Raw genomic sequence first — 24,888 nt, 5'->3', positions numbered from 1 at the left:
GGATAAAATGTTTGAGGATAGATGGAGCTTGTGAGTACACCTCACATGCTTTTGAGAATTTCTTGAGAAAGCATGGCGAGAAAGCATGGCATAAGAAGGCAGCTAACTTGTAGGTACACACCTCAGCAAAATGGTGTTGCTGAGAGGAAAAATAGAGTCATTTGTGATGTGTCTAGGGCAATGCTCAATGAAAAGAGCATGCCAGACTATTATTGGGTAGAAGCATGTGCCACAGCGGTGTATGTACTTAATAAGACACCCACAGTAGCCATACATGGAAGTACGCCAGAGATGTGTCTTACAGGTTTTAGGCCAGACATTGGACACCTCAAAGTGTTTGGTAGCATAGCTTATGTGCATGTGCCAGACGAGAGAAGGAAGAAGTTGGATCCTAAGGTAGAAAAGTGCATTTTTGTTGGGTATGCATAGGATCGCAAGGCAAATAAATGTTACAATCCACAAACTAGGCAAGTGGTTATCTCACGAGATGTGGTGTTTGATGAACTTGCTAGTTGGTAGTACAAGGCAAAGGATGAGGGTGTCATTGATTCCGTTAATGTTGATGTGCATGTGAACTTGCCACAAGTAAGTTCTATTTCTATTTTTGGGCTAGCAGAGTCTGAGAGTAGCACTATACATCCATGGTCAGGAGACTTGAGACATGAGAGTGTGAGCACTGGGAGTAGTGCTGTGGATAAAGGGAAAAAGAAGGTTGAAGGAATTGGCATTACAGGTTATGAGTCATCAAGTTCAGAAAGTTTGGATGAGGAACTTGGCATACCAGTTTTACGCACACCAGGTGCAAGGCAGGATAGATATGTGCCTCCACATGCTAGAGTGACAGGTGTTCAGAGTGATCCGCATGCATTGTGGAGATCCCAAAAGGTCACGTATCCAGTTGACAGGTTGACATATCATGACTTTGCTATGCATTACGTATATATGGCCTCTTTGGTGAAGCATGTGGAACCTACATGCTATACAGAAGCTATTGGGAAGCATGTAATGACCTCTTTGGTGTGGAACCTATACAGAAGCTATTGGGAAGCATGTATGGGAGAAGGGAATGGATGTTGAGATGGACGCATTGGCTCAATGAAACTTGGGATTTGGTTGCCTTACCACAAGGCAAAAATGTCATTGGTTGCAAATGGGTTTATAAGGTGAAATGCAAATCAGATGGTTCCATTGAGTGCCATAAAGTGCGGTTGGTAGCTAAGGCTTATGCCCAAACCCAAGGTTTGGACTCTGATGAAACATTTAGTCCACTTGCAAAGATGGGAACAGTGAGAGCAATCATTGCTATGGCTGCAGCAAATGGTTGGGAAATGCATCAAATGGATGTGAAAAATGCATTTCTAAATGGTGATTTACAAGAGGAAGTTTATATGGCACAGCCAAAATGATATGTACACCCGAGGTACCCCACTCATGTGTGCAGATTAAGGAAGCATTATATGGTTTGAAGCAAGCACCTCATGCTTGGAGTGATAAGATAAGCTGATATCTTATCTCCCTTGGATTTCAGGTTTCTTCAGCAGATTCTTCACTCTGTGAAGAGAACAGATCATGGGATTGTCTTCCTTGTCATCTATGTGGATGACTTGATTGTCATAGGCGATCATGTTATAGATGTTATGCATGTCAAGAAGGCATTGAGTGGACAGTTTGATATGAAAGACTTGGGTGAATTGAGATATTTTCTTGGGATTGAAGTGATCAAAGACCATGCAGGGACATGGTTAGTGCAACGCCAATATGCATTGGATAGGTTGGCAAAATATGGGATGACAGGGTGTAAGCCAATGAGTACACCTTTGGAGCAGAATGTGAAGCTGCGGGCTGATTTTGGTGAAGAGTTGGATGATCCATCTATGTATAGAAAGATGGTTGACAGTCTTATTTACATGACTGTCACATGACCGGTGGTGGCGGATCTTAGTTATGCTATGGGCTAGTAAGCCAATTTATGCAAAGCCCCAGAAAACCTCATTTGGATGTAGTGAGATGTATTATGTGCTATGTAAAGACCATTGCACATTATGGTCTTCTTTATGAGCATGGTAAACGCTTGGATGTACACGGCTACACAGACGCAGATTGGGTAGGTAGCCTGTATGACAGGAGGTCTACTAGTGGTTATGCCTTTACATTTGGAAGTGCAGTGGTGAGTTGGAGAAGCAAGAAGCAACCTACTGTTACTTTATCTAGTACAGAGGCTGAATACAGGGGTGCAACCAGTGCTACATGTGAAGGAGTATGGTTAAAGAGTCTCTTGGCTGATTTGGGTGAGCTTATTGATGGCAAGGTTGTCATTCATTGTGACAACATGAGCAGCATATAGTTGGCCAAGAATCCAGTTTTTCATGCGCGGACCAAACATATAGAGGTCCACTATCATTTTGTCAGAGAGAAAGTGTTGGATGGTACAGTGGATTTGCAGTATGTGAAGATTGAAGAGTAGGTGGCCGACATCTTTACAATGCCACTTAGCAGAGCAGGGAGAAGTTTGAGTACTTTCGTACTATGTTGGAGGTACATGGGATGAGCTTGAGGGGAGTTTTGAGAGCTTTGATAGCCCAAGCTCATCTACATCTTCATCTATGGCAGTACATCACATGAGCTTGAGAGGGACTGTTGAGATTCAAGCTCGATGTCAGCTTGTGCCAGTTGCACTATGTGCTGGCATGTTAGGTAGTAACATGTGTGAGACATAAATGACTGCGTCCAGCTGGTCATAGTGTGTGGACATTAGCTAGGGCTAGCTGTGTGTGGACACAACACATGTAGTGTGTGGACATTAGCTAGGGCTAGCTGTGTGTGGACACAACACATGTAGTGTGTTGTAGATTATGGATTATGCTTTATGCATTGTGTGAGAAGGGAGATGGCTTCCCTCTATGGTTAGGGTTTGATAATACATTAGGGTTTGCTTGTGTGTGTGTGTCTCCCACATTCACATCCATTCTTCACATTATTCACATACACATTCACATCCAGTCTTTCACATACATTAGGGTTTGCTTGTGTGTGTGTGTCTCCCACATTCACATCCATTCTTCACATTATTCACATACACATTCACATCCAGTCTTTCACATACACATCCACATCCATTCTTCACATATACACACATCCATTCTTTCACATACATACTCACATCCATTCTTTACATACACATTCACATCCATATCATTCATTTATATCCCGATTCACATGACATCACATCTATTCACTCAAGGACCGCTTTGTTGGCCCTTGCCCATCGTACCGGAAGCGCACCATTTTTCAACCATACCAAGGTTAGTCAAGACCTGGGCAGGTTTTTCTATGTGAGCCATCCTTTGAACACTCCCCGCCAGAGCAGATGATTGCAACTGAACTTCCCTTAGAAAAACATATACCAATTTCTCTCTCCAGCATTCTGGCATAAGATAGTCCTTTAAGAAAACAAGGTTTCTATGTAAGTTTTCAGTTTGATTTTCTTTTGAATACAAGAGTATTTCTTGAATTAGTATCCCCAAAACTCCTTGATCAGAATTCTAAATTCCTCAAATTCTATAACCTTGATCCACAGATCAATTCGAAGGGTCTCAAACTTAGTTTCAGATTTGGCAGGAGTTTTGAGTGTATTTTTCTAAACTGGTCACACTTTCTTTCCTGGAAAACTGATGAAAGAGTTTGGTCTTGGTCATAGTCTGATTCAAGGTTCGAGTCGGATAAGATTTTTCCTGAACTATCTTTCTCGAAAAGGTTCGATAATTCAGTTACTATTTTACTAAATTTCTTTCTTTGAATATTCACTTAACTGATTTCTAAATTAGATACGAATTCCAATGAGGAATAAATTAATCATTTATCTGAATATTTCGATCTCGATAGGTTTCCTGAATTTTCTTCTTACAATCCGTGTGAATATAAAACGATAGAAATTTCTCTCTTAGAGTATTTAATTATTCATCAAATACTCATAGAATTTCAACATAAAATTTAAGAGAATTCTAATTTTGATATAAAAATTCTTTATGCATCTATTGATGAATAAAAATCAACTTCAATGGGAATAACACTTTTATATAAAATAAAAATCCTTTTATGCATCTATTTATGCATAGAATCAAATTTAATAGGAATAACACTTTTAAAATAAAAAGAATTTCTTTATGCATCTATTTATGCATAAGAATAACGCTTTTATAATTAAAAAAATTCCTTTATGCATCTTTCTATGCATAAAATCAAATTTAATAAGAATAATACTTTTATAATAAAAAATTCCGTTATGCATCTTTCTATGTATAGAAATCAAATTTAATAAGAATAACACTTTTATAATAAAAAAATTCCCTTTATGCATCTTTCTATGCATAGAAATCAAATTCAATAAGAATAACACTTTTATAATAAAAACATTTCCTTTATGCATCTTTCAATGCATAGAAATCAAATTCAATAAGAATAACACTTTTATAATAAAAAATTTTCTTTATGCATCTTTCTATGCATAGGCTCTTTCCTGTGCTTTAAATAATGTTTTTATGTATGGACCAATCTTCGTCTTGTTGTTCAAGAAGCGGTTGACCTTGCCAATTTGACCCTTGATGTTATTATATAGGACCTCCTCTCATGCCACTTTCATTCCTACTTCTTCTGCTTTCGCTAGACCATAAGCCTTTCTAGACATGTAGTATAGCTTGTGGGTGAGATTGATCATCTCCACCACAAAACACACATGCTTTTTTCGATCCTTGTTTGGCATCCCTGTGATCTTGAATTCCTTTTGTTGAGAAAACATGGTGCTCATGCTAGATCAAGTGTGTGGAGGAAAAGAGCTCACAAAATACAAGAACAATATCTTGCTTATTAAGTTGTTTATGAATACAACTAGGCCTTGCTCAATACAAAATGCCTCATAGCTCCACCTTTAAATAGGTGAGCTAGTGGACCTTAAGTCCATTCACACTCACACCCTTCTCTTTCCCTTCTACATAACCTTAGTCCCTTAATACCCACCCCTCAATACTAACTATGAAAGGATGGAATAGGTGGTATTGGACATAGGATGCCTTTATAACATTAGGCATACAAGGTTTGGAATATAGGTGTGATTACATTGAGAATTAAAACAATTTCTCAGCAGAGGTAGAGGCTGATACAAAGTTGGCCTCTGACTCTTTGTTAGGACATTTAGAAGTGATATGTCCCGTTTGTTTACACTTATTACAGTTCATTTTGTTGGGATATTTGATCCAACAATTATTTGCCACGCATGTTTGGAGCTCAATTGGGAGCTCACAGAAGCCATGCCAATGGCTATGTAAACCTCAAAAAAGGAAGGAGGTTTAAAGATTGAGGTAAGAAGAAAAGATCAATTGAGAGCTAATAAAGGTCAGCAGCATGGAAAATCTCACAAAGAGTTATTTGAGGCCAAGAGTATTGCAGCAAAAGGAAGTTCAAGTGAAGCCTTCTCCAAGCGCAATGACCACCATGGAAAAGCTGCAAGCAGTGCAAGCTGCCAACAACTAGCACAGAAGGGTCCTTCTACAACTAGAGAAGAGATCCTGGGGCTCAAAGGACACAAGTAAGTCATGTAAGAGAAGAAGCTTTAGCAGTAATTGTTAGACTAGAGATCCAAGCAAGAGTAGAACCCTCAATCCCTCAAGCCAAAGGAAAGCTCACAAAACTCCATGTAAGTTAGAAATTCCACTTTTTTTAAATTCTATTCTATGGTTTTCAGGTTTCTTGCTTTTTTATGTGAAATTGGATGTTATGCCTTGATGGAAAGGCTTCCCCCTTCTCTTCATTGTGAATTTAGCCCTTCTTTATCCAAGATGTGTAATCAAATAAATAGAGTTAAACTTTTCGTATTGTTTACTCTAAAAAAATGAGAATTGATTAGATTAGAGTGCTAATTTCATCTTGGGGTAAATTCTAAGTAGATTTAGAATGTAAAAAATTTTAGAAATGGTCAGCCATACAAAGGAGGTTATGGCAAAATTATCTTAAACTTTGTGGAAATAAGTTTTATCTTTATGTTATTCAAAAAGAGTAATCCCCTCCGTTTGTGTATTCTAAAAGTGTTATTTTCATTCTATGCCTAGAAAGACATATATTGGAAATATTTTTATTATAAAAGCGTTATTTTCATTAGAATTAATTTCTATGCATAGAAAGATGCATATTGGAAATATTTTTATTATAAAAGCATTATTTTCATTAGAATTAATTTCTATGCATAGAAAGATGCATATTGGAAATATTTTCTTATAAAAGTGTTACTTTCACCAATACTGATTTTTATGCATAAAAGAAAATTTTTATTATAAAAGTGTTACTTTCATCAATATTGATTTTTATGCATAAAGCGATGCATAAAAGAAATTTTTTTATTATAAAAGTGTTACTTTCATCAAAGAGAACTAAGAAAACCATTAAAGAATGCAGTAGATGCAAAATGGAGACACAAGATAAAAGTCGGATAACCACCATGATGTGGGTGGGTTGTAGAGAGCCTAGCTAAATCATTGATGCAGAGAGGCCCACACAAGGGCTGATGAGGGCCCCGACTGTGAGAGATGGGCGCAGCTAATGGAACACCAGGTTGTGTGGAAACCAGACGATCGTGAGAGATGGGCATTGCTCAGGGTCATAAAAAATAGAGGACTGGGCAACAGCTTCTATAGAAAATGGGATGAGTGCCTCAGAGGAGAGGGCTGCGATTGTGAGAGATGGGCGTTGCTCAGGGTCATACAAAAAATAGAGGACTGTGCAACAGCTTCTATAGAAAATGGGATGAGTGCCTCAGAGGAGAGGGCTCCGATGGAAGGGGCCCGTGTTGTGCACTTTAAGCAAAGGCAATGGTATAACTAGCCGATGATAAACTAGAAGCGTAGCAAAGTGATTGAAACTTAGCTATGTTGAATAGCAAAAAGCTCAAGAAGAGCTATCTATGGTGGTGGTTGCAAAGAGAGAAACCAATGACTTGAAAGAGGAAGACGACCTTGTGATGTGGGTCCCATGTGCAGGTTGTCCCCAAAAGGAATGCCAATGTGCCATTTGAAGGTTGGAGAGTGTGTTGGCACATTTTGGACTATTGTCGAATTTGATGCAGGCTTGGAATCATGGATTTTTTTTTTGAAAGAGTTAAGGCAGGTTAGTAGCATGGAGTTGAAAATTTGTTTTTACCCTTATTTACTTATAAGACTGATTCACACACACACACACACACACACACACACACACACACACACTATGGAGTATATGCTTGTTCACATGGAACAAAGAGAATTGTCGTACTTTGTAAAAATTTGGCTCACACATGAATTGGGTCTGCTGCCCGGCTTCAACCAAAAGGCACTGTATTTGTTTCACCCATGTATATGAGGGCAACTGTGCCCGAGCCTCTGTGCTCAAAACGAGATGTGTATTCACCCATTGGTATGAGGGTTTCCCTGCCCGAGCTAACGAGATGTGTGCATGAGCGATGAACATGTGAGGTGCATGCACATGGGGGTTGGTTCCCACACGAACTTCTATGTTTAAATCAAACTTAGTGGCTCCACTGTGAGCGAGTCGGCTCAAAATGAAATTTGGTGTCTAAGATTGTAGAAACACGCACACACGTTTATTAGCTAACACTTCAATTTCACATTGAGGGGGAGTGTTGAGAGACGCGTTGCATTTGACAATGCTACATTGGCGTTATGAGTGATGGGTGAGTTGTAGAACACCTCAATTAAGATGGGGTATTGAGAGATGTAATCACGATGTTGTGTGTATGTGGGAAAGTACCCTAGAGGTGCAAGATATTGTGGTAAGATAAGAATGCCACATGTGATATTGTGGTAAGATAAGAATGCCACATGTGATATTGTATGGTGTGTGAGTGTTAAACAAAAGAGTGTAAAAGGGAGTGCCACATGGATGATGATGTGTAAAGTGGGATAAAGTTAGGTCTATATCATTGTATGGTGTTTCTTCAGTTTGGGCCGGCATGGACCCCGAAGTGTTTGATACACCTAAGAGTCCATGGATTGTAGTTCTGATTTTATGACCTTTTGTGCGATACTGGTTGCACGGCCACTCTCATATGACCACTATATGGTTTATTGTGATATGCAATAAAGATCTAGTGTTGAGTGTGCAATCTCTCTCTCTCTAAGCATGGAGTTTCTTGTGTGGTTTATTTTATGTTGAGATGTCAAGCTCAACATGAGCTGACACTCACAAGGTACCTGCATGACCATTTGAAATTTACATCAGTGGGTGGGTGTGATATTCTTGCCCCCTCTAGGGCTCCTGCCACCAGCGGGGAAAGCGGCGTCGGCCTCCCGTGCGAGGCGGGGATCCACACTCGGGGCCTTGCCTGCGGATATCCGGACGAGAGGCTAGCCTGGGCAGTTCCTTCGAAACCGGGCTCGAAAAGACTCCCCTCGTCGCCCGAAAGGCACGGGCGATTCCACCATGGGAAAGTCTTCTAATGTGGGAATTACTCTAACGAGTCAAAGTCTTAACTAGTTAAACTGATCTGACCAAACCTGAAGTCACATGGTGAGATCAAGAAGAGACTTGCACTTGGTCCATGGAATCACCGCTTTTTTTCTTATTTTCGAGGCATAGCCGTTGATCCCCTTCCATAGAACAAGGTCTTCTCATGATTTAATTTAATTAACGTAACTAATCGTATCTAGTTGTTTCACAGGAATCCTCTGATCCAGCCTAACCCCATCCGGCCCCCCATGGGTTAGCCAACCACCGGCCGACCACTGTATTGATGGGATTCCTTTATAAAGATTTGGTTGTGTTTTTGCCCAGGTACCGAGGAAAAGAGTTCCCAAGCCCCCTAGCCGGCAATTCATGCAAAAATTAAGGTAGGCATACCACGTACACACCCAATATAAAATTGCCATTTATAACAAATTCGACTGGCTTTAAAACAATCCTTCAATAGAAATCATAATATTTCTGATCATCATTTTCCAAAATTTTGAGTCCATTGTATTACAAAATGTGTCCTCTGGACTCTCCATTGAAGACCAGTTGGCCAACCAACGAGATCTAGTATCAAAATTTGGTTCCCAAAAATCTTTCCGTCTATCCAAAATCTTCCTGGACGTACACATGGGTGTCCTAGCAACCGCGAGCCTGTGCATCGTCTGATCATAACCCTCTAGGATCCTCCTTAGGTGTCCTAACACTTCACTCAGGACCGCTTCGTTGGTCCTCGCCCATTGTACCGGAAGCGCACCATTTTAACCTACCAAATGCTTCCTCCAGCATTCTGGCATAAAACAGTCCTTTGAATAAAAAACAGAGGTTCCATTGCAAGTAAATTCCAGTTTGAGATTGGTTCCACAAAACCCTTCTCTCCATAATTCCCGGTTTCATAATGAGGATCCTTGATCTCTCATGAGGGTAATCTATCCATCATTTTGTCTGTTTGTGCAACTAGATTCTTGGTAAGTTGGTCAAAGGAAAAACTAGTCTAGTTCCGGTAGTCTATTCTTTGTATTTTGTATTTAGGAACTGGAATTGGTCACGAAGTTTTTTGCTTGATTCAGATCGAGAGATGGACAAGTAGGTTTACTATCCGTCCCTCTCGTAGTCTAACCAAAATCATTCGGTTTAGTTCTAACAAGGATTCCCTTCAGATAAACATCTAGTTTTGGGTAAATATCAATTTAATGATTTTTCCAATTAAAATATCCAAAGATATTCCTTATGCCACATAATTTCTCGACCTTAAATCATTAGGTAGAATTATGGTGGAAATTTGTCTTTTGATACTAAGATTTAATTCAATTGCATCTTTTCTTAAATATCATAAAAAATCTTCTTCTTACTAAATACCAATACCTATTTTTTTGAATAAACTTAAAATCCCTCTTTTTCTCATTTAATGAGTGCAATCCAATTATCATGGGAATTCCTCTTTTACCATAAAGTAAATCTATCTAAAATTCTTCTTAAAAATTACATAAAAATATTCATTAATTCCATTAAGCTAGAAATTTCACTTTTTTCTTCTAATTGATTGAATCCCAAATATGGTGGGAATTCCTCTTTCATCATTTAAATTTATCTATGCAAAAGAATAAATTTAACTAAATTTTCTCTTAAGAATTAAATAAAAATCTCTATTATTTTCTTTACACTAGAATTTTCATTTTTTCATTTAAATGGTTGAATTCCAATTATGGTGGGACTCTTTCATCATTTAAATTTATCTATGCAAAAAGATAAATTTAACTAAATTTTCTCTTTAAAAATCTCCATTAATTTCTTTACACTAGAAATTCCATTTTTCTCATTTAAATGGTTGAATTCTAATTATGGTGGGAATTCCTCTTTAATCATTTAAATTTATTTATGCAAAAAGATAAATTTAACTAAATTTTCTCTTAAAAATTAAATAAAAATCTTCATTAATTCCTTTACACTAGAAATTCCATTTTTCTCATTTAAATGGTTGAATTCCAATTATGGTGGGAATTCCTCTTTCATCATTTAAATTTATCTATGCAAAACGATAAATTTAACTAAAATTCTTCTTTAATTTTTAAATAAAATATACATTATTTTAGTATTCTAATTTTTCTCTTACTTCATTGGAATACATGTATTTCCATTGTCATGGAAATTTCTCTTTTATCATAAAAATGAATTACTGGAAATTTCTCTTTTTCCTAAGTAACTAATTATGCATAAATAAAAAAATCAAATTTTCCATGGTTATGATGAGAATTATTTAATTAATCTAGGATGATTAATCCTAGAATATGGTAGGAAGTCCTCTTTTCATATTATGTACGAAAATGATTTATAAGTTAATTTTTTAAAAATTTTACCATAGCTTCATTTGCTGCTATTATTGATAATTTTTCATAATTTTGAAAGCATAAAGTTTTAATAATACAATATGATAGAATGACTATCATTAGGATCAATATCTAATTATGAACTTGATTCCTAAGTTTTTCATAAATTAAGTAGCATAAGAGCATTAAAAAGCCACTTCTTTGGCCTCTAATTTGACAATCATAGAAATTACTTTTAGATTTGAGAATTGTTTCATGAGAAGCATCATTTGAATATAGAATAGGTCATAGGAATGACCATTATTTGGGGGAGAGAGAGATATCATTTTAATTTAAGCATAAATGTAAAATTTATAAGATTTATCACTAAAATTCATTAGAGAGTTCCAATTGCATTAAAGAGCCATTCAATTGAATGATTCTCAAGCTTGAGAGGGGTTGAGAAGTGAGAAACATTTTGAGATTAAGAAAAAAGACCATAAACCACACTTTACCTCTTAATTTGCTTGATTCTTTAGTTAATGGAGAGGCCCCCAACCAATCAATTGGTTTGGTATGTTGATGAAGACTCCAAGGAAGGTTGAAGAGAGAGAGAAGCTCCAATCTCTTCAATTTGTAGATTATTTTTAGAGGATAATAGAAAATAAGCTTAGCTTAGAGTAATACCGGCATAGTCTAGTTTAGAAATGAGAATACAAAAGAATGAGGGTCTATTTATAGGAGAGGGAGGCCACTAACTGAGTCCGACTAAGTTCTAGAATTTTCTAGCTTCAGTTTGGCTGAATTTGGACAAGATTTGGACCAATTTGGCTCCCTTTTTTATTTGGTTTGATCCTGGAGAGAGGAGACATAAAAATATCCTATTATTTTTTAGTTTAAAACTCCTCCACACATGTGAAATAGGCACCTCCTTGAAGGTCCCCCTTTTCCTTACCAAGGTATCAAAAATGAATGATTACTCCAAAATATCTCATTTTTTTAGTAATATTTCATAATTTTTAACTAATAAATCTTGTACTCAGTCCACTCTTCATCTTATGTAGGCATTTACTCATTTTTGGGTATTTTCTTTTATTCATTGGATTTATCTCATCCCAACATTTGGATTAATCTAATTGGTCCATAGGAACCTTAATTGGACCATAATCTAAAATTTTTCAAAAAATCTTGACCCTTAGGCTAAGGTCTTCTAAATCATTTTTAATTAATTCCAATTACACCTTGGAAAATGTATTTTGATTTTTTATTTCAGGGAAACATATTTTTGATATTTGCAGAATCTATATATCCAAAAATATCTCAATATTAATTTACCACTCTCTAGAAATTTTTATCTCACTAGACAAAACAAGGAAAAATAATATTTGCTTGTATTCAGAAAGAGGGAATGATTACAAGGGATTGAAGTAAAGGCTTATTCAATATTCAAGCTGAGGAGGAATCTTACATCCTCTCCCACTTGAAAAACACGAGATGTCCTCATTTTGCAAAGTGGGGGTAATCCTTCGCCAACTCTTCTTCTTTCTCCCAGGTGGCGTCTTCTAGAGGGAAGAACTTCCACTTTACTAAGAATTCTCTGAGGACTATGCTCCTGAGATTCTCTGAGGACTATGCTCCTGAGAATTTCCTCCCAAACCTCAAGGATTTCCTCAGGTTGGAGTACCATCTGGCCTTGAGTCAGAGAGATCAATTGTTCATCATCATCAAGCATGTGACTCGGGCTAGGTACATATTTCTTAAGCAAACTAACATGGAATACATCATGTACCTTGAGATGGGGAGGCAGAAGAAGTTTGTAGGCTAGATCGCCCACTTTCTTTATGACAGCATAAGACCCACAGTATCTGGGAGAGAGCTTCTTGTACTTCCTTAAGGATAAGGAACTTTTTTTTGGTCATACTCGAATGAAGACCATATCTAAATCTTCAAACTCTCTCTCTGATCTCTTTTTATCTGTATGCTGCTTTTGTCTGTCTTGGGCTGCCTTTATATCTTTACACGGATTGATTGCATCTGTTGGTCCATGTCATCAAGCATTTGTCTGGATCTCTGTCACGTACTATTCTCCTGGGTAAGCCATGTAATCTGAAGATCTCCTTAAGGAAAACTCTGGCAAGCAACATCCACTGTAGAGTATGTTTCTTTCACTAGAATCAGATGGGAAACTTTGGTTAGCCTGTCAACTACCACAAAAATAGAGTTGTAACCTAATTGTATTGAAGGTAATCCAGTGACAAAGTCCATACTGATACATTCCCACTTCATCTGTGGAATGTCTAGAGACTGCAGTTTCCTTGGCATCTTAACTCTCTCTACCTTGACTCTTTGGCACATTAAGCTACATCCTTATTGAGTCCTAGCCAGAAGAAGCTTTTCTTCACAGACATATAGGTTTTTATAAACCCCGGATGTCCAGCTATCAAGCTATCATGGGCTTCTCTGAGAATTCTTCCCTTTATTCCCTCATCATTGGGAACTTGACTCATTTCCTGAGGAGTCTTGCTTTCTTGCATTAGAAGGGTAGCAATAGGGGCAAAGAATTTGTCCTGCATGATTTTCTCCTTTGCTTCACTGATCAATGGATTTGACACCACTGTATTTGCAAGCAAGGAGGCTTTTCTGCTGAGCACATCTGCAACCACATTTTCTTTTCTTGGCCGATAATTTCAAAATCAAATTCCTGTAGGGTTTGCATCCATCTCCTTTGATGCATGTTGAGATTCCTTTGAGTGAAGATCCACTTCAGACTTTGATGATCTGTCATCAAGGTGAACCTTTGTCCCAAAGGATAATGTCTCCACAACTTCAAAGCATAAACTACTGAGAGTAACTCCAAGTCATGGAGGGCATAATCCCTCTCATGTGTTCTGAGTTTTTTGGATTCATAGGCTATTACATGACCTTCCTGCATTAGAGCACCGCCTAAGGCAAACCCACTGGCATCAGTAAACTACCTCAAAGGGTTTGGTAAAATCTGGTAACTTAAGGACAGGATTGGTTACTAAGGCTATCTTCAGCTTGTCAAAGGCACTCTGACACAATGCAGTCCACTGAAAAAGTGTACTCTTCTTGAGAAGGTTAGTTAAAGGGGATGCTATCTGAGCATACCTAGGTGTAAAGATCCTATACCATCCGGTTAGTCCTAGGAATCCTCTAACTTCCTTTACTGTCTTGGGTTCAGGCCATTCTACGACTACTTGGATCTTTGTGGGGTTAGGAGAAATCCCATCCTTTGACACTATGAATCCCAAGTATTCCACCTGGTCGACAGAGAAAGAACACTTGCTCTTCTTTACAAAGAGTTGGTGTTTGCTTAGGATTTCCAGGACCTTGCGTACATGATCTTCATGATCTGCAGCATTCTTTGAGTATACCAAGATATCATCAAAGAAGACAAGAACAAAATCATCCAAGCATTTTCTGAGAATATCCTGCATAAGACGATTGAATGTCATCGAGGCACTAGTCAATCCAAACGGCATGACTGTGAACTCATAATGCCCACAGCTGTCTTTGGGATGTCCTGCTTCTTTATTCTAATTTGGTAGTACCCGGATTTGAGATCTATCTTTGTGAACATTTGGGTCCCACTTAACCGATCCAAAAGTTCATTAATCCTAGGAATAGGATACTTATTTTTATTTGTTAATTGATTCGGTCTTCTGTAGTCAATACAAAGTCTTAACGTTCCATCTTTCTTCTTTTGAAAGAGAATGGGCACACCCCAAGGTGAGACACTGGGTCTGATGAATCCCTGCTCTAATAGTTATCTTAACTGTTCCTTAAGTTCTATGGCTTCAGGGACTGACATTTTGTATGCACGCAGGGCTGAGCTCCGGGGGTTAATTCGATCTCATGATCTACTTCACGAGACGGAGGCATCTTAGTCAGCTCTTTAGGAAACACATCTGCATACTCACTTAACCACTCTGGTTCTTTAGCCTTGCATTTTATGTCTACTAGATTCATTTTAACGACATACACAGCTTGCCTCTTTCTCAGCCCTTTAAATAATTTGGAAGCCTTGACTAATTGTAGCATTGGGGAAATTCCAATTCCTTGAACTTTATTCCCGTGAAGGTCAAGGAAAGAGATGGTTCCTTTGTGACAATGAATGTCAGCCTGATTCTTTTGGAGCCAATCCATTCCAAGGATTCCATCATAGATTCCCAAGGGTAGGACTCTGAACTGGCACTCTATTACGTTCCCATCTAGGCTAAACTGAATAAGGTCAGTCTCAAGGTATGTGAAAAGAATCTTTCCACTGGCCAATTCTACTTGCATAGGTTTCCCTGATTTTTAATTTAGGACTAATTTACATAGATATCCTAGGGAAATAAAAGAATGAGTACTGCCTGAATCAATCAAAAGCTTGAATTGCTTACCCTGGTACTCTACTAGAGTGTGGAGGACTGAGAATTGATGGTTATTCCCCAGATGCTCTATTGGTGCATAGATTTATCCTTTCTCTTCCTCCACTTCTTTAGCAATAGTGATGACTCTGGCTGCTATAGTCTGAGGTGAAACTCTCTCTTTGATTGTTCCAATTTTGGGAGGGAGTCCGGAGACTGCTTTGCATGGAGGTTGCAAGCTGAGCTGGCACTCTTTTGGGGTTGCCTTGATTCTGGTGCGGTGGGACCCTGATTGGACTGATACGAAGGAGTCTGTCTTTGAATTCTGGGACCCTCGCTTCCTTGGCCCGCAGAAGGAGATGGGTAATCCTTGAGCTGGTGCCCAATTGTTGAGAAAACGTGTTGAGAAAACGTGGTGCTCATGCTAGATCAAGTGTGTGGAGAGGAGAGACTAACAAAATACAAGAATAATATCTTGCTTATTAAGTTGCTTATACATACAACTAGGCCTTGCTCTCATACAAAATGCCTCATAGCTCCACCTTTAAATAGGTGAGCAAGTGGACCTTAAGTCCATTAACACTCACACCCTTCTCTCACCCTTCTACATAACCTTAGTCTCTTAATACCTCCCTCAATACCAACTATGAAAGAATGGAATGGGTGGTATTGGACATAGGATGCCTTTATAACATTAGGCGTACAAGGTTTTGGAATATAGGTGTGATTATTTAGGATTTACAAATGTGTTCCTAGAGCCTTAGAGGCTAATACATTGTTTCCATCTAAGTCTTTATTTGTTGTCGATGAAGATGTACACCTCAATGATGGTGCACCCCACTCTTTGTGTTTGCTTGGCTTCTTGTAGATGACACGCTTAGGAGATACATGCCATTGCTTCCACCATATGCTTTCCACCTTGACCATTCTCACACAATGATCATGACAAGGCTGCCACCCTTGCTTAAATGGTTTGCTTATAGATGTTCCTCTGACATGCTTGATGCTTCCTTGAATACCATATCTCCTCCATGAGTAATGAGGTAGATTTAAATGGGGAAGGGAAAGGGAGGGTCTTACCACTTGCCTTATGCATTGGTCAAGGGCAGTGTCTACTCCACAATTACAATAGCTTTTATGCATAAATGATACCCTTTAGGGTTTGAAGTTACAAGATTAATGAGTAATTGGTTGAGGTAAATACTCAAACAAATAAGGTTAATCATCTTTGGCTCAAGAAGGAGAGGACATGGCTCATAATGTTGCCAATGTCTCTTACAAAAGTAATGCCAAAAGATGCTTAAAATCATGACAACCAACAAGGTAGAGCATTTAGGGATTCTATGCTCAACCTTACAACTCATCTTATATGATGAAAATGCAGAATATGCAGCGGAATGAAGTGCCTTGGGCTTGGGAAACGAGAACATATGGCTTATGACTTGCCTATGTCTTTTACAAATAAGAGCCTCAAGGGTAAAACACATAAACATTGAAGATGAACACTTAGTGTACATGTGTTCAACTATAAGACCACTCAAAAATCTGAGTTTGATGATGAAAAAACAAGAATTCTTCAACCTCTTTAACTTATGAGATGAAGACAATTGGTTCATGGTTGCACCATTTCTTTTTGGAAGAAGCGGTTTGATGAAGACTTGAATGTGGCACTTATAGTGTGTGCCCGGCCTCCATGTTGATGAAGAAGAGCCTTCTTAATGTAAATGACCTCCTCCTTTGATGGTTAAGACCACCTTAGTGTTGAGCAACACTTTAGTTGATGATTAATATCACCATTAGTGTGTATAAAACATAATTAGTGCTAAAAAGCACATTTTTAGTGTCAAATGATACTTATTTTGGTGTTTAACTCACCATTAGTGTTTAATAACACTATTAGTGTTTAAGAACACTTTTCCTTTGTTGGATTAATAGAGTAATTAGTGTTAAACAACACAATTAGTGCTTAGAAGCACACTTAATCACTTTGAAAGCTTAAAAAATGATGTTGATGTTGAAGCTTGACGGGCATGAGGCTTATGGCTACCTCATGTGGATGAGAGCCACTTCAAAATCAAGATACAGATCAGCAATACTCATTCACACTCACACTTGAGTGATTAGAGGAAGGGAGTAGCTGATTAGAGCAAGAAAACCCAAAAAAGCAAGCTTTAATGGAAAGCTTGAGGGAAAGGAAGAACCACCGCCTGGTCTTTTGCTAATTGCCGGCGCTATCATGGACGTTTGGAGTTCTAGTCAGAGCTGTAGGGTTTCCACTCCATGGGCTACCATAGCCCTAAGGCTCCTTGCCTAATGGTGGCTTATGGGTGGGCTATGGCTGTACGACCAGCAAGCGAAGTAGTAAACAGCGGCGCACTCAAACGCAAATGCCGCAGCAGCGCTGGATTAATCGAAGCAATTGACTGTACGAAATCATCCGCCCGGGGCTTCTCTTCATTTCCTTAGTTGAAATCTCCATGAGATCTTGTCTCTACCAGCTGCTGTAGCTCCTCCACCATGAAAGGGTTGAGCTCCACACAAGAAAGATAAGAGAAAAGTGGATATTTTTGACCTAATCTACACCACAAGTGGTTCAAATCACCTAGGCTCTAGATACCATGTTGAGAAAACGTGGTGCTCATGCTAGATCAAGTGTGTGGAGAGGAGAGACACAAAATACAAGAATAATATCTTGCTTATTAAGTTGCTTATACATACAACTAGGCCTTGCTCTCATACAAAATGCCTCATAGCTCCACCTTTAAATAGGTGAGCAAGTGGACCGTAAGTCCATTCATACTCACATCCTTCTCTCACCCTTCTACATAACCTTAGACTCTTAATACCAATTCCTTGACATCCAAAGCATCTATTCTTGCTTTGAAGCTCATCCCTTTGTATTCTTGAGAGAGCCGGAGTTCCTGAGAATGTACTTTGAGGGAAAGGTCTTCCTTCATTTCTGAAGCTTCCCGTCTTCACATTCTGGTTAGGACCTTGGTGTCTCTTTGGAGGCGGAAGGTTGGAAGAACTTCTCGGTGTCTGAAATCTTTTGAAAGATGAGGGAGCTGGACTTTCACGATGAAAGCTTTGGCAAAGTCTTTTGCCATTCTGACAGCTTCGGCCATGGATACTGGCTTGGCATTTTTGACTAGTGTCTCTAAGGGTTCGTTCATTCCCCGAATGAACCTGGCCCATGAGTTGTTCTTCATCTAGAGGTGGTGAATATTTGAGTAGAAGAGCGAATGCCAGATGATATTCTTCCATGGTTTTGCTCCCCTGTTTGAATTCTAAAAATTCATTCATTTTGGTTTCTAAAAACCATGGGGGACAAAATCTCTTCCTCAAATAGGTTTTAAGGTCATTCCAGGACTGAGTATTTCCGTCCAGATGGTTGGCGTCACAATGGTTCCTCCATGCCACCCTGGCTGTTTTTTCCACAATTTTTAGCCTGGCAAGAGCCATTTTGCTTCTCTCATTGTAGCCTATGACATCAAAATATTCTTCCATAGCTTCCACCCATTTCTCCACAGCCTCGCCCAGGTTCTCCCCTTCTGCTTTGAAGGGTCCTGGCTGAGTTCTATGAAGAGCTTTACGGATGTCGGGGTCAAGCTCTTCATCTTTAGAGAGAGGGTATGGCTGACGGCCATGGTTTCCTCGTCTCATGATTCTGCCAAAAATGATATATTATTATATTTTTATTTTGATATCGTCCACAAGATCCTAAGACTTAAGAGGTTCAAAAAACAATTTCTTAAACAATATAAATGATCTTATTGGAGATCTATGACATATGTCCGGTAACAGATTTTTCTTTATCAGTTTGTCCATAAACAATCACTTACACAACAGGGAATTTTCTCTAGAAAACATTTCTTTATTTATATAAAAGTTACAATATGTACATAGAGCAGCTCGACTCTAGAATGTGGCTTTTGATAAGTGGATCAGTACCAATCATTGCACTCACCTCATAGATGAGATATACCCTAGGTTTTGCAAACGCATAAGACAGCAAGGGAGCTGCTATCTTCTCCTTAAGGAATAAAGAGACTAAGGAGTCTGTAGATTTGGCATGAAAGTCTGAAATTTCGAGGCATTGAATGATATAAAATAATGCCATGTATCACCTTCAGCTTCATTAGAATCATTGTCAATGAGAGATTTTGCCTTAGCATCACATGTTGGTCGCAAGAGGTGTGGACATACTTCCCTGCAAACCAGTTGTGCTACCGTCTCTCCGCTGGGTCAGGAAAATATAGATCCTCGAAATGGCATGCGAGTCTCACTCGGCTCGTTGGAGTTGTAGCGGAACAGATGAGATGCTCGAAGGCAAACGTAGTCATGTCTTGTGACTGGGTGAGGTCAAGAATACTAGATAAGTGTGGAACTTCCATCTATAAAAAAAGTTCTTTAATTAAAAAATCTTCATTAATGAAGCTTACGGAATGAAAATACAATATGAAAATGCTTTTTTTGAGTTTTTATTATCAATTTTTGATAAGACATTGCTTGTCCTTATTAGATTTCAACAAAGCTCTGATACCAGCTGTGAGAACCCTGCCCCCTCTCAGGCCTCCTGTCGGCTCGGCAGCAAAAGCGGCGTCGGCCTCGCGCAGGGGCAGGGATCCACACTCGGCGCCTCGCCTGCTGATGTCTGGACGAGAGGCTAGCCCGGGCAGTTCCTTCAAAATCGGGCCTGGAAAGACTCCCCTCGCCCGGAAGGCACGAGCGATTCCACCATGGGAAAATCTTCTAATGGGGGAATTACTCTAACGAGTCAAAGTATTAACTAGTTAAACTGATCTGACTGAGCCTGAAGTTACATGGTCAGATCAAGAAGAGACTTACACTTAGTCCATGGAATCACCGCTTTTTTCCCATTTTTGAGGCACAGCTGCCGGCTGATTCCCTCCCACAAAATAAGGTCTTCTCAGGATCTAATTTAATTAACGTAACTAATCGTATCTAGGTATTTCACAGGAATCCTCCGATCCAACCTAAGCCCATCTGGCCCATGGGTTAGCCAACCACCCAACCACTATATTGGTGGGATTCCTTTATAAATATTTGGTTGTGTTTGTGCCTGGGTATCAAGGAAAAGAGTTCCCTGGCCCCCTAGCCAGCAATTCATGCAAAAATTAAGGTAGGCATACCACGTACACACCCAATATGAAATTGCCATTTATAACAAACTCGACTGGCTTTAAAACAATCCTTCAATAGAAATCATAATATTTCTGATCATCATTTTCTAAAATCTCGATTCTATTGTATTACAAAATGTATCTTCTGGACTCTTCGAAGACCAGCTAGCCAACCAACGATATCTAGCTGGACTCTTCGAAGACCAGCTAGCCAACCAACGATATCTAGTATCAAAATTTGGCTCCCAAAAATCTTTCCTTTTAGTCTATTGAAAATCTTCCTCAACGTACGCATGGGTGTCCTAGCAACCACCACGAGCCTGTGCATCGCCTGGTCACCCTCTAGGATCCTCCTTAGGTGTCCTAGCACTTCACTCAAGGACCACTTTGTCGGTCCTCGCCCATCATACCGGAAGCGCACCATTTTAACCGTACCAAGGCTGGTCAAGACCTCGGTAGGCTTTGCCGTGAGCGACCTCCCTTGAACGACTCCCCCCGCCAACTGTTCCAACGAACCTCCTCTTAGTAAAACATATGCCAAATGCTTCCTCGAACATTCTGGTGTAAAACAGTCCTTTGAATGAAAAACAGAGGTTCCGTTGTTGCAATTAAATTCCAGTTTGATATTGGTTCCACAAAACCCATCTCTCCAGAATTCCTGGTTTCATAATGAGGATCCTTGATCTCTCATGAGGGTAATCTACCCATCATTTTGTTTGTTTATCCAACTAGATTCTTGGTGAGTTCGAAAGGAATAACTAGTTTAGTTTCGGTAGTCTATTCTTTGTATTTAGGAACTAGAATTGGTCACGAAGTTTTTTGCTTCAGATCGAGAGATGGACAAGTAGGTTTATTGTCCATCCCTCTCGTAGTCTAACAAATTGATTCGGTTTAGTTCTAACAAGGATTTCCTTCAGATAAACATCTAGTTTTGGGTAAATATCAATTTAGTGATTTTCCCAATTAAAAAATCCAAAGATGTTCCTTATGCCACATAATTTCTCAACCTTACTTCATTAGGTAGAATTATGATGGAAATTCATCTTTTGACACTAAGATTTAATTCAATTCTATCTTTTCTTAAATATCATAAAAATTCTTCTTCTAACTAAATACCAATACCTATTTTTTTTAATAAACTTAAAATCCCTATTTTTCTCATTTAATGAGTGCAATCCATGGGAATTTCTCTTTTACCATAAATTAAATCTATCTAAAATTCTTCTTAAAAATTACATAAAAATATCCATTAATTCTATTAAGCTAGAAATTTCACTTTTCTCATTCAATCGATTGAATTCCAAATATGGTGGAAATTCCTCTTTCATCATTTAAATTTATCTATGCAAAAAGATAAATTTAACTAAATTTTCTCTTAAAAATTAAATAAAAATCTCCATTAATTCCTTTACACTAGAAATTCCATTTTTCTCATTTAAATGGTTGAATTTCAATTATGGTGGGAATTCCTCTTTCATCATTTAAATTTATCCTTGAAAAAAGATAAATTCAACTAAAGTTTCTCTTTAAAAATCTCCATTAGTTCCTTTACACTAGAAATTCCATTTTTCTCATTTAAATGGTTGAATTCCAATTATGGTGGGAATTCATCTTTCATCATTTAAATTTATCTATGAAAAAAGATAAATTTAACTAAATTTTCTCTTAAAAATTAAATGAAAATATCCATTAATTCCTTTACACTAGGAATACCATTTTTCTCATTTAAATGGTTGAATTCCAATTATGGTGGAAAATTCTTTTCATCATTTAAATTTATCTATGCAAAATAATTAATTTAACTAAAATTCTTCTTTAATTTTTAAATAAAATATACATTATTTTAGTATTCCAATTTTTCTCTTACTTCATTGGAATACCTCTTTTTTCTAATTAAATAATTATCCATAAACATAAAAATTAAATTTTCCATGGTTATGATGACAATTATTTAATTAATCTAGGATCGTTAATCGTATAATATGGTAGGAATTTCTCTTTTCATATTATGTATGAAAATGATTTATAAGTTAATTTTTTAAAAATTTTACCATAGCTCCGCTCTGCTATTATTGATAATTTTTAATAATTTTGAAAGCATAAAGTTTTAATAATACAATATGATAGAATGACTATCATTAGGATCATGACTTGATTCCTAAGTTTTTCATAAATTAAGTAGCATAAGAGCATTAAAAAGCCACTTCTTTGGCCTCTTATTTGACAAGCATAGAAATTGCTTTTAGATTTGAGAATTGTTTCATGAGAAGCATCATTTGAATATAGAATAGGTCATAGAAATGACCATTCTTTGGGGGAGAGAGAGATATCGTTTAATGTATAATTTATAAGATTTATCACTAAAATTCATTAGAGAGTTCCAATTGCATTAAAGAGCCATTCAATTGAATGCTTCTCAAGCTTGAGAGGGGTTGAGAAGTGAGAAACATTTTGAGATTAAGAAAAAAGACCATAAACCACACTTTACCTCTTAATTTGCTTGATTCTTTCATCAATGTAGAGGCCCCCAACCAATCAATTGGTTTGGTATGTTGATGAAGACTCCAAAGAAGGTTGAAGAGAGAGAGAAGCTCCAATCTCTTCAATTTGTAGAGGATTTTTAGAGGATAATAGAAAATAAGCTTATCTTAGAGTAATACCGGCACAGTTTAGTTCACAGATGAGAATACCAAAGAATGAGGGTCTATTTATAATAGAGGGAGGCCACTAACTGAGTCCAACTAAGTTCTAGAATTTTCTAGCTTCAGTTTGGTTGAATTTGGACAAGATTTGGACCAGTTTGGCTCCCTTTTTTATTTGGTTTGATCCAGGAGAGAGGAGAGATAAAAATATCCTATTATTTTTGAGTTTCAGTTTGGTTGAATTTGGACAAGATTTGGACCAGTTTGGCTCCCTTTTTTATTTGGTTTGATCCAGGAGAGAGGAGAGATAAAAATATCCTATTCTAGCTTGAGTTTGGTTGAATTTGGACAAGATTTGGACTAGTTTGGCTCCCTTTTTTATTTGGTTTGATCCAGGAGAGAGGAGAGATAAAAATATCCTATTATTTTTGAGTTTAAAACTCTTCCACACATGTGAAATAGGCGCCTCCTTGAAGGTCCCCCTTTTCCTTACCAAGGTGTCAAAAATGAATGATTACTAACACCAAGGCACAAAAGATTCAGTTGAATAATGAGCTTCATACTATGGAGAGAAGTGACATGCACAATGGAAAAGTGCAGCAAAACAACTATGCATCCTCTAGCAGAAATAATGAAGATAATGAGAAGTTGTTTGTTATGCAACATGTAGTTAATGCTGTGTCTAGAAATGATGTAGCAGCATGTAAGGATGATGTATGGTATGTTGATTTAGGTGCTTCGAACCACATGACAAGTCATGGTGAGTGGTTCAAGGAAATGAAGAGTCTTGAAAGACCAGGCTTTGTTGAAACAGGGGATGACACTGCTCATCTGATTGCCCATGTTGGGGATGTGCCATTGTCCATGCAGGATGGTAAGGTAAAGTACCTTACAAATGTAGTTCATGTTCCCAACATTACAAAGAATCTAGTTCCTGTTGGCCAGATGATTGAGTAGGGTTTGGCGATTTAGCCCTGATGGGGTTACTTATGTAGAAGACTTTAAAGATAAGTGTAGGTTGGTTGCAAAAGGTAACAAAGTGGGCAGAATGTTTACATTGAATGTAAATATGCCTGAAGTGAGTTCTGCAATGTTTGCAGAACTCACTTCAGGAGGAGTTGTTGCAGATATAGACATTTGGCATAAGAGAATTGGACATGTAAATGTGCAAAGAATGAAGTCTATGTAGACTAAAGAAATTGTGATAGGACTGCCTAAGTTAAAAGTTGAAGATATGCAAAAAGTTTTTGAATAATGTAAATTTGGAAAGAAAACAAAAAAAGTATTTCCACATGACAGAAATGTAAGCAAGAATGTACTAGATGTTGTGCATTCAGATGTATGGGGTCTTGCGGAGACTATGTCTATGGGTGACTGCAGTACTACGTAACATTCATTGATGAGACCACACGAGAAACGTGTGGGTGTATTTCATGAAGGAGAAGAGTGAAGTGTTCACTAATTTTTAGAATTTCAAAGTGATGGCTGAAAAACAGACAGGAAAGCATGTGCAGTGCCTAAGGTCAGATGGAGGGGGAGAATACTTCTCCAATGAGTTCTCTGAATTCTTACAAAGAATAACATTCAGAGACAATTTACATGCAGATACACTCCGCAAAAAAATGGAGTTAGTGAGCAAAAAAATAGGCACATTGTAGAGATAGCATGAGCATTGATGGCAGAAAAGAATATGTTGCATAGCTATTGAGCTGAGGCTATGTCTACAACAGTTTATATCATGAACATGACTCCTACTGCAACCATACATATTGTAATGCCAAAGGAGACGTTTGCTGGCAAGAAACATGATTTGTCTCACTTGAAAGTTTTTGGATGTATTGTATATGTGCATGTGCTAGATGAGTTGCGTACTAAGCTGGATCCAAAAGTAGTAAAATTTGTGTTTATTGGGTATTCCCTTGAGCAAAAGGGA

Source organism: Cibotium barometz, chromosome 60 (genome assembly GCF_041138505.1).
Source record: "Cibotium barometz isolate CiBa-2024 chromosome 60, ASM4113850v1, whole genome shotgun sequence".
NCBI lineage: Eukaryota > Viridiplantae > Streptophyta > Polypodiopsida > Cyatheales > Cibotiaceae > Cibotium > Cibotium barometz.
The sequence above is the reverse complement of the archived record's forward strand: the minus strand, read 5'-3'. Positions refer to the sequence as shown.